The 10,290-nt window shown below is 43.3% G+C and overlaps 5 non-coding genes across 5 annotated transcripts; 1 reads left to right on the top strand and 4 right to left on the bottom strand.

Annotated features, from left to right (window-relative positions):
- Positions 1-2,122: 2,122 nt before the first annotated feature.
- Positions 2,123-2,194, bottom strand: TRNAW-CCA. The gene has a single exon. It is a non-coding gene; the product is annotated as a tRNA-Trp (tRNA).
- Positions 2,195-3,190: 996 nt separating this feature from the next.
- TRNAI-UAU lies at positions 3,191-3,285 on the top strand. The gene is made up of 2 exons: positions 3,191-3,228; positions 3,250-3,285. It is a non-coding gene; the product is annotated as a tRNA-Ile (tRNA).
- Positions 3,286-4,658: 1,373 nt separating this feature from the next.
- Positions 4,659-4,730, bottom strand: TRNAW-CCA. The gene has a single exon. It is a non-coding gene; the product is annotated as a tRNA-Trp (tRNA).
- A 2,460-nt stretch (positions 4,731-7,190) lies between these two features.
- TRNAW-CCA lies at positions 7,191-7,262 on the bottom strand. Its single transcript has one exon. It is a non-coding gene; the product is annotated as a tRNA-Trp (tRNA).
- Positions 7,263-9,719: 2,457 nt separating this feature from the next.
- Positions 9,720-9,791, bottom strand: TRNAW-CCA. Its single transcript has one exon. It is a non-coding gene; the product is annotated as a tRNA-Trp (tRNA).
- Positions 9,792-10,290: the final 499 nt, after the last annotated feature.

Below are 10,290 nucleotides of genomic sequence, written 5' to 3' on the forward strand. Positions count from 1 at the left end.
TGCACATGGTATATATATATATATATCATGATATGTTCTATATATGTTATGTTCCATGTATATTATCATATATGTATGCACCTTAACGCAACACCATCTGTAATTCTACTACCCGGAAATGGCAACCGCCATTACGGCAAATGTAAGCCACATTGAGCCTGTAAATTGGTGTGAAAATGTGTGATACAAATGATACTAATAAAATAAATAAATAATAAGGTAGCTGGCCAAGGCCTCTTGTTTTTAGCAAACGGCTGATTCTGTGTCTCTCTTTTGTTAAACGTACGGGTTTAACTGGGAACAGTCTTAGTTGGAGCCAAGCCGAGTCCCAGTTTCACTTCAACTGGCATTCTTATCTCACAACTTCAGCCATTTTCTCACTTTGAAAAGATGTAATGTTCTTACACCAAGAGTAAGTGATAACTAAATTGGCGCAATACACATCACTCTCCCCTCCACCCCAGTATCATATAAGATCTGCTGACTCCTGAGTGCCAAAAGTTTAAGTGTGCTGATCTGGAGTACAGTGGCTGCTCTACCCCGCCCAAGCACTGCAGCTACCTAGGAGGGTGCAATCTCTCTTGATTATATCACAAGACACTTCTAATCTGTCTGTAGTAGGGAGAAGTGTCATCATCACAGACATTGGCCAGCTCAGTGTGGTGCAATCCTTCAGTGTGTGTTACTTATAAAGCAGTACTTGCTCAGAGACGTGCCCAGGTTGTGAATTCAACCCTCACCTGGAGCATTCTTATTCTCTTACATACTTCTAGTGTCCTGCCAAAGGCGGAAGGACAGAAGAGAGCGTCTTGTTGCATAGCAGGTGCCGGCTGCTGGTTACATGCTCTGAGCATCTGTACAGAAGAATCAAGTAAATAAACCAGCAAACACATTTCCTAATAGTGACTTACTCTCTGTGAGAACAAATATTGAAGGCACCAATGGAAAAAGCCCAACAGAACACTAGAGAGACAAAGGGTAAGGGTGGGCAAGATGAAAGGAGAGGGCAGTCAGACAGCAGCAGAAATTGAGAGATAAAAAAAAGAAAGTGGGAGTTAAGACCTCTTTCTATGGTGGTTTGTGTGAAGTGGTATTACCTCCCACTTTCTTTTTTTAAGACCAGCTTATGTTCATTCCACTAGACCTATTACCAAGGACAAATATGATTGCCAAGTTTAGGTACCAAGGTTTGTTTGTTTGTAGTGCAGTGGACTTTGATCCTGGGGAACTGAGTTCAATTCCCACTGCAGCTCCTTGTGACTCTGGGCAAGTCACTTAACCCTCCATTGCCCCTGGCACAAACTAAGTACCTGAATATATGTAAACCGCTTTGAATGTAGTTGCAAAAACCTTCCTTTTCCCTTTCCCTATTCATTCTATGATATTTCAGAAAAACATGCAATGATTTTAACCTTGTCCTTCAACAATCTATCTTCATTTGTATTTCATTTATCATATTTTCAAACTGAGTGTATTTCTCCTATACATTTTTTTTTTCAGATTGTTTAGATGCTGGTTTTATCATCATGCACAATTTTAAGATATCTTACTTATGTATTTGTTTTATTACACATCAGTAATCAACCATAATTGGTATCTCATGTATGATATTTCTAATTGGTTTTATATGCTCTTTTTATCAATATGTATGGTTTATTATATATTTGTTTTTATTTGTATAGACTCCTGATGCAGGCACGCATGTGCCGAAACATGGTACTGTGTCGCGTCGGCTTAAATAAACACCTATATCTTTTGTTTGGTGTCCTGAGTCTGTCTTTGAAGACCCTGATCCACTTCCCACTCTTTGTGTTTTGATTCTATCCAACCAGTCAGAAGATATACGTAACTATTCTCCGTAAGGTGCGCGCTGATAGGAGTCTGTCTCCCCCTGTGTGTTTGAGTCCTGTCAGCCTCGTCTTCAGTGGGGCTTTTTTGGGGTTTTTTTTTCTCATTCAAAGCTAGCACAGCTTCCACCAGTATCGTACTTAGAAATGATCACCCTGTGGGGTTGCTATTGGGAAACATCCTTTGGTTTCTTTATATCCGGACACACTAAGGGCAATAATAAAGAAGTTTTTCAGCACAGGTTGCTAAAGAGAGATACAGGCCCAAGGAACCATGACCCTGGTGTGATTTGAACACACAGCCTTCTGATCTGGAGTCAGACGCGCTACCTTTTCGCCACAAGGTCTGTTCTTAGTGTCTTACCTCTGTCTGTTCTTCCTCATATCCTCCAGGATGACTCCCAGTTCCATCTCAGGCTTCCACAGCAGATAGCGAATACTCAGGCGAAGATTCCCGCACGGGCCTACCGAGCCCAGAACCAGGGATCCAAAGGTCGGGGGAGGGGGATGGAGAGAGTCTTTTCATTATCAAGGCGGGCTTTGCATGACAGCCTACCTGTCCAATCCGCTTTTTCAGGAACGTGATAAATCTATTTATAAACTCTAAACGAAACTCTGACGTTTACCATTTGCAAACAGTAACTTGACGTTATACGCGTACTTGTATAAATTTAAAACACTTCCACGGTTGCAAGCTATTTTGCTCCTTATGTGATGGATAGTAAAACTATGTACTTGGCAGTTGTAGCTGGGAAAGGAGAGGGTGGGCCCTGTGTGCTAGTTGGTCCAGAGGCCACAACCTGTAATCTATCCCTGCGCACATTCCATCTTGGAACTGGCCCATCGCAGAAGTGAAACTGGTCTATCAAGGTAGCTGGGCAAGGCCTCTTGTTTTTAGCAAAGCTCGGCTGATTCTGTGTCTCTCTTTTGTTATCCGTACGGGTTTAACTGGGAACAGTCTTAGTCGGAGCCAAACCGAGTCCCAGTTTCACTTCAACTGGCATTCTTATCTCACAACTTCAGCCATTTTCTCACTTTGAAAAGATGTAATGTTCTTACACCAAGAGTAAGTGATAACTAAATTGGCGCAATACACATCACTCTATCCTCCACCCCAGTATCATATACGCTCTTCTGACTCCAGAGTGCCAAAAGTTTAAGTGTGCTGATCTTGTGTACTGTGGCTGCTGAACCTCGCCCCGCCTTGCCCCGCCCCACCCCGCCCGAGCACTGCAGCTACCTAGGAGGGTGCAATCTCTCTTGATTATGTCACCAGACACTTCTAATCTGTCTGTAGTAGGGAGAAGTGTCATCATCACAGACATTGGCCAGCTCTGTGTAGTGCTCCAGTGGCGCAATTGGTCAGCGTGTGGTACTTATAAGGCAGTACTTGCTCAGAGACATGCCGAGGTTGTGAGTTCAACCCTCACCTGGAGCATTCTTATTCTCTTACATACTTCTAGTGTCCCGCCAAAGGCGGAAGGACAGAAGAGAGCGTCTTGTTGCATAGCAGGTGCCGGCTGCTGGTTACATGCTCTGAGCATCTGTACAGAAGAATCAAGTAAATAAACCAGCAAACACATTTCCTAATAGTGACTTACTCTCTGTGAGAACAAATATTGAAGGCACCAATGGAAAAAGCCCAACAGAGCACTAGAGAGACAAAGGGTAAGGGTGGGCAAGATGAAAGGAGAGGGCAGTCAGACAGCAGGAGAAATTGAGAGAGAAAAAAAAGAAAGTGGGAGGTAAGACCTCTTTCTATGGTGGTTTGTGTGAAGTGGTCTTACCTCCCACTTTCTTTTTTTAAGACCAGCTTATGTTCATTCCACTAGACCTATTACCAAGGACAAATATGATTGCCAAGTTTAGGTACCAAGGTTTGTTTGTTTGTAGTGCAGTGGACTTTGATCCTGGGGAACTGAGTTCAATTCCCACTGCAGCTCCTTGTGACTCTGGGCAAGTCACTTAACCCTCCATTGCCCCTGGCACAAACTAAGTACCTGGATATATGTAAACCGCTTTGAATGTAGTTGCAAAAACCTTCCTTTTCCCTTTCCCTATTCATTCTATGATATTTCAGAAAAACATGCAATGATTTTAACCTTGTCCTTCAACAATCTATCTTCATTTGTCTTTCATTTATCATATTTTCAAACTGAGTGTATTTCTCCTATACATTTTTTTTTCAGATTGTTTAGATGCTGGTTTTATCATCATGCACAATTTTAAGATATCTTACTTATGTATTTGTTTTATTACACATCAGTAATGAACCATAATTGGTATCTCATGTATGATATTTCTAATTGGTTTTATATGCTCTTTTTATCAATATGTATGGTTTATTATATATTTGTTTTTATTTGTATAGACTCCTGATGCAGGCACGCATGTGCCGAAACATGGTACTGTGTCGCGTCGGCTTAAATAAACACCTATATCTTTTGTTTGGTGTCCTGAGTCTGTCTTTGAAGACCCTGATCCACTTCCCACTCTTTGTGTTTTGATTCTATCCAACCAGTCAGAAGATATACGTAACTATTCTCCGTAAGGTGCGCGCTGATAGGAGTCTGTTTCCCCCTGTGTGTTTGAGTCCTGTCAGCCTCGTCTTCAGTGGGGCTTTTTTGGGGTTTTTTTTTCTCATTCAAAGCTAGCACAGCTTCCACCAGTATCGTACTTAGAAATGATCACCCTGTGGGGTTGCTATTGGGAAACATCCTTTGGTTTCTTTATATCCGGACACACTAAGGGCAATAATAAAGAAGTTTTTCAGCACAGGTTGCTAAAGAGAGATACAGGCCCAAGGAACCATGACCCTGGTGTGATTTGAACACACAGCCTTCTGATCTGGAGTCAGACGCGCTACCTTTGCGCCACAAGGTCTGCTCTTAGTGTCTTACCTCTGTCTGTTCTTCCTCATATCCTCCAGGATGACTCCCAGTTCCATCTCAGGCTTCCACAGCAGATAGCGCATACTCAGGCGAAGATTCCCGCATGGGCCTACCGAGCCCAGAACCAGGGATCCAAAGGTCGGGGGATGGAGAGAGTCTTTTCATTATCAAGGCGGGCTTTGCATGACAGCCTACCTGTCCAATCCGCTTTTTCAGGAACGTGATAAATCTATTTATAAACTCTAAACGAAACTCTGACGTTTACCATTTGCAAACAGTAACTTGACGTTATACGCGTACTTGTATAAATTTAAAACACTTCCACGGTTGCAAGCTATTTTGCTCCTTATGTGATGGATAGTAAAACTATGTACTTGGCAGTTGTAGCTGGGAAAGGAGAGGGTGGGCCCTGTGTGCTAGTTGGTCCAGAGGCCACAACCTGTGATCCATCCCTGCGCACATTCCATCTTGGAACTGGCCCATCGCAGAAGTGAAACTGGTCTATCAAGGTAGCTGGGCAAGGCCTCTTGTTTTTAGCAAAGCTCGGCTGATTCTGTGTCTCTCTTTTGTTATCCGTACGGGTTTAACTGGGAACAGTCTTAGTCGGAGCCAAACCGAGTCCCAGTTTCACTTCAACTGGCATTCTTATCTCACAACTTCAGCCATTTTCTCACTTTGAAAAGATGTAATGTTCTTACACCAAGAGTAAGTGATAACTAAATTGGCGCAATACACATCACTCTATCCTCCACCCCAGTATCATATACGCTCTTCTGACTCCAGAGTGCCAAAAGTTTAAGTGTGCTGATCTTGTGTACTGTGGCTGCTGAACCTCGCCCCGCCTTGCCCCGCCCCACCCCGCCCGAGCACTGCAGCTACCTAGGAGGGTGCAATCTCTCTTGATTATGTCACCAGACACTTCTAATCTGTCTGTAGTAGGGAGAAGTGTCATCATCACAGACATTGGCCAGCTCTGCGTAGTGCTCCAGTGGCGCAATTGGTCAGCGTGTGGTACTTATAAGGCAGTACTTGCTCAGAGACATGCCGAGGTTGTGAGTTCAGCCCTCACCTGGAGCATTCTTATTCTCTTACATACTTCTAGTGTCCCGCCAAAGGCGGAAGGACAGAAGAGAGCGTCTTGTTGCATAGCAGGTGCCGGCTGCTGGTTACATGCTCTGAGCATCTGTACAGAAGAATCAAGTAAATAAACCAGCAAACACATTTCCTAATAGTGACTTACTCTCTGTGAGAACAAATATTGAAGGCACCAATGGAAAAAGCCCAACAGAGCACTAGAGAGACAAAGGGTAAGGGTGGGCAAGATGAAAGGAGAGGGCAGTCAGACAGCAGGAGAAATTGAGAGAGAAAAAAAAGAAAGTGGGAGGTAAGACCTCTTTCTATGGTGGTTTGTGTGAAGTGGTCTTACCTCCCACTTTCTTTTTTTAAGACCAGCTTATGTTCATTCCACTAGACCTATTACCAAGGACAAATATGATTGCCAAGTTTAGGTACCAAGGTTTGTTTGTTTGTAGTGCAGTGGACTTTGATCCTGGGGAACTGAGTTCAATTCCCACTGCAGCTCCTTGTGACTCTGGGCAAGTCACTTAACCCTCCATTGCCCCTGGCACAAACTAAGTACCTGGATATATGTAAACCGCTTTGAATGTAGTTGCAAAAACCTTCCTTTTCCCTTTCCCTATTCATTCTATGATATTTCAGAAAAACATGCAATGATTTTAACCTTGTCCTTCAACAATCTATCTTCATTTGTCTTTCATTTATCATATTTTCAAACTGAGTGTATTTCTCCTATACATTTTTTTTTTCAGATTGTTTAGATGCTGGTTTTATCATCATGCACAATTTTAAGATATCTTACTTATGTATTTGTTTTATTACACATCAGTAATCAACCATAATTGGTATCTCATGTATGATATTTCTAATTGGTTTTATATGCTCTTTTTATCAATATGTATGGTTTATTATATATTTGTTTTTATTTGTATAGACTCCTGATGCAGGCACGCATGTGCCGAAACATGGTACTGTGTCGCGTCGGCTTAAATAAACACCTATATCTTTTGTTTGGTGTCCTGAGTCTGTCTTTGAAGACCCTGATCCACTTCCCACTCTTTGTGTTTTGATTCTATCCAACCAGTCAGAAGATATACGTAACTATTCTCCGTAAGGTGCGCGCTGATAGGAGTCTGTTTCCCCCTGTGTGTTTGAGTCCTGTCAGCCTCGTCTTCAGTGGGGCTTTTTTGGGGTTTTTTTTTTCTCATTCAAAGCTAGCACAGCTTCCACCAGTATCGTACTTAGAAATGATCACCCTGTGGGGTTGCTATTGGGAAACATCCTTTGGTTTCTTTATATCCGGACACACTAAGGGCAATAATAAAGAAGTTTTTCAGCACAGGTTGCTAAAGAGAGATACAGGCCCAAGGAACCATGACCCTGGTGTGATTTGAACACACAGCCTTCTGATCTGGAGTCAGACGCGCTACCTTTGCGCCACAAGGTCTGCTCTTAGTGTCTTACCTCTGTCTGTTCTTCCTCATATCCTCCAGGATGACTCCCAGTTCCATCTCAGGCTTCCACAGCAGATAGCGCATACTCAGGCGAAGATTCCCGCATGGGCCTACCGAGCCCAGAACCAGGGATCCAAAGGTCGGGGGATGGAGAGAGTCTTTTCATTATCAAGGCGGGCTTTGCATGACAGCCTACCTGTCCAATCCGCTTTTTCAGGAACGTGATAAATCTATTTATAAACTCTAAACGAAACTCTGACGTTTACCATTTGCAAACAGTAACTTGACGTTATACGCGTACTTGTATAAATTTAAAACACTTCCACGGTTGCAAGCTATTTTGCTCCTTATGTGATGGATAGTAAAACTATGTACTTGGCAGTTGTAGCTGGGAAAGGAGAGGGTGGGCCCTGTGTGCTAGTTGGTCCAGAGGCCACAACCTGTGATCCATCCCTGCGCACATTCCATCTTGGAACTGGCCCATCGCAGAAGTGAAACTGGTCTATCAAGGTAGCTGGGCAAGGCCTCTTGTTTTTAGCAAAGCTCGGCTGATTCTGTGTCTCTCTTTTGTTATCCGTACGGGTTTAACTGGGAACAGTCTTAGTCGGAGCCAAACCGAGTCCCAGTTTCACTTCAACTGGCATTCTTATCTCACAACTTCAGCCATTTTCTCACTTTGAAAAGATGTAATGTTCTTACACCAAGAGTAAGTGATAACTAAATTGGCGCAATACACATCACTCTATCCTCCACCCCAGTATCATATACGCTCTTCTGACTCCAGAGTGCCAAAAGTTTAAGTGTGCTGATCTTGTGTACTGTGGCTGCTGAACCTCGCCCCGCCTTGCCCCGCCCCACCCCGCCCGAGCACTGCAGCTACCTAGGAGGGTGCAATCTCTCTTGATTATGTCACCAGACACTTCTAATCTGTCTGTAGTAGGGAGAAGTGTCATCATCACAGACATTGGCCAGCTCTGCGTAGTGCTCCAGTGGCGCAATTGGTCAGCGTGTGGTACTTATAAGGCAGTACTTGCTCAGAGACATGCCGAGGTTGTGAGTTCAGCCCTCACCTGGAGCATTCTTATTCTCTTACATACTTCTAGTGTCCCGCCAAAGGCGGAAGGACAGAAGAGAGCGTCTTGTTGCATAGCAGGTGCCGGCTGCTGGTTACATGCTCTGAGCATCTGTACAGAAGAATCAAGTAAATAAACCAGCAAACACATTTCCTAATAGTGACTTACTCTCTGTGAGAACAAATATTGAAGGCACCAATGGAAAAAGCCCAACAGAGCACTAGAGAGACAAAGGGTAAGGGTGGGCAAGATGAAAGGAGAGGGCAGTCAGACAGCAGGAGAAATTGAGAGAGAAAAAAAAGAAAGTGGGAGGTAAGACCTCTTTCTATGGTGGTTTGTGTGAAGTGGTCTTACCTCCCACTTTCTTTTTTTAAGACCAGCTTATGTTCATTCCACTAGACCTATTACCAAGGACAAATATGATTGCCAAGTTTAGGTACCAAGGTTTGTTTGTTTGTAGTGCAGTGGACTTTGATCCTGGGGAACTGAGTTCAATTCCCACTGCAGCTCCTTGTGACTCTGGGCAAGTCACTTAACCCTCCATTGCCCCTGGCACAAACTAAGTACCTGGATATATGTAAACCGCTTTGAATGTAGTTGCAAAAACCTTCCTTTTCCCTTTCCCTATTCATTCTATGATATTTCAGAAAACATGCAATGATTTTAACCTTGTCCTTCAACAATCTATCTTCATTTGTCTTTCATTTATCATATTTTCAAACTGAGTGTATTTCTCCTATACATTTTTTTTTTCAGATTGTTTAGATGCTGGTTTTATCATCATGCACAATTTTAAGATATCTTACTTATGTATTTGTTTTATTACACATCAGTAATCAACCATAATTGGTATCTCATGTATGATATTTCTAATTGGTTTTATATGCTCTTTTTATCAATATGTATGGTTTATTATATATTTGTTTTTATTTGTATAGACTCCTGATGCAGGCACGCATGTGCCGAAACATGGTACTGTGTCGCGTCGGCTTAAATAAACACCTATATCTTTTGTTTGGTGTCCTGAGTCTGTCTTTGAAGACCCTGATCCACTTCCCACTCTTTGTGTTTTGATTCTATCCAACCAGTCAGAAGATATACGTAACTATTCTCCGTAAGGTGCGCGCTGATAGGAGTCTGTTTCCCCCTGTGTGTTTGAGTCCTGTCAGCCTCGTCTTCAGTGGGGCTTTTTTGGGTTTTTTTTTCTCATTCAAAGCTAGCACAGCTTCCACCAGTATCGTACTTAGAAATGATCACCCTGTGGGGTTGCTATTGGGAAACATCCTTTGGTTTCTTTATATCCGGACACACTAAGGGCAATAATAAAGAAGTTTTTCAGCACAGGTTGCTAAAGAGAGATACAGGCCCAAGGAACCATGACCCTGGTGTGATTTGAACACACAGCCTTCTGATCTGGAGTCAGACGCGCTACCTTTGCGCCACAAGGTCTGCTCTTAGTGTCTTACCTCTGTCTGTTCTTCCTCATATCCTCCAGGATGACTCCCAGTTCCATCTCAGGCTTCCACAGCAGATAGCGCATACTCAGGCGAAGATTCCCGCATGGGCCTACCGAGCCCAGAACCAGGGATCCAAAGGTCGGGGGATGGAGAGAGTCTTTTCATTATCAAGGCAGGCTTTGCATGACAGCCTACCTGTCCAATCCGCTTTTTCAGGAACGTGATAAATCTATTTATAAACTCTAAACGAAACTCTGACGTTTACCATTTGCAAACAGTAACTTGACGTTATACGCGTACTTGTATAAATTTAAAACACTTCCACGGTTGCAAGCTATTTTGCTCCTTATGTGATGGATAGTAAAACTATGTACTTGGCAGTTGTAGCTGGGAAAGGAGAGGGTGGGCCCTGTGTGCTAGTTGGTCCAGAGGCCACAACCTGTGATCCATCCCTGCGCACATTCCATCTTGGAACTGGCCCATCGCAGAAG

Source organism: Microcaecilia unicolor, chromosome 3 (assembly GCF_901765095.1).
Source record: "Microcaecilia unicolor chromosome 3, aMicUni1.1, whole genome shotgun sequence".
NCBI classification, from domain to species: domain Eukaryota; kingdom Metazoa; phylum Chordata; class Amphibia; order Gymnophiona; family Siphonopidae; genus Microcaecilia; species Microcaecilia unicolor.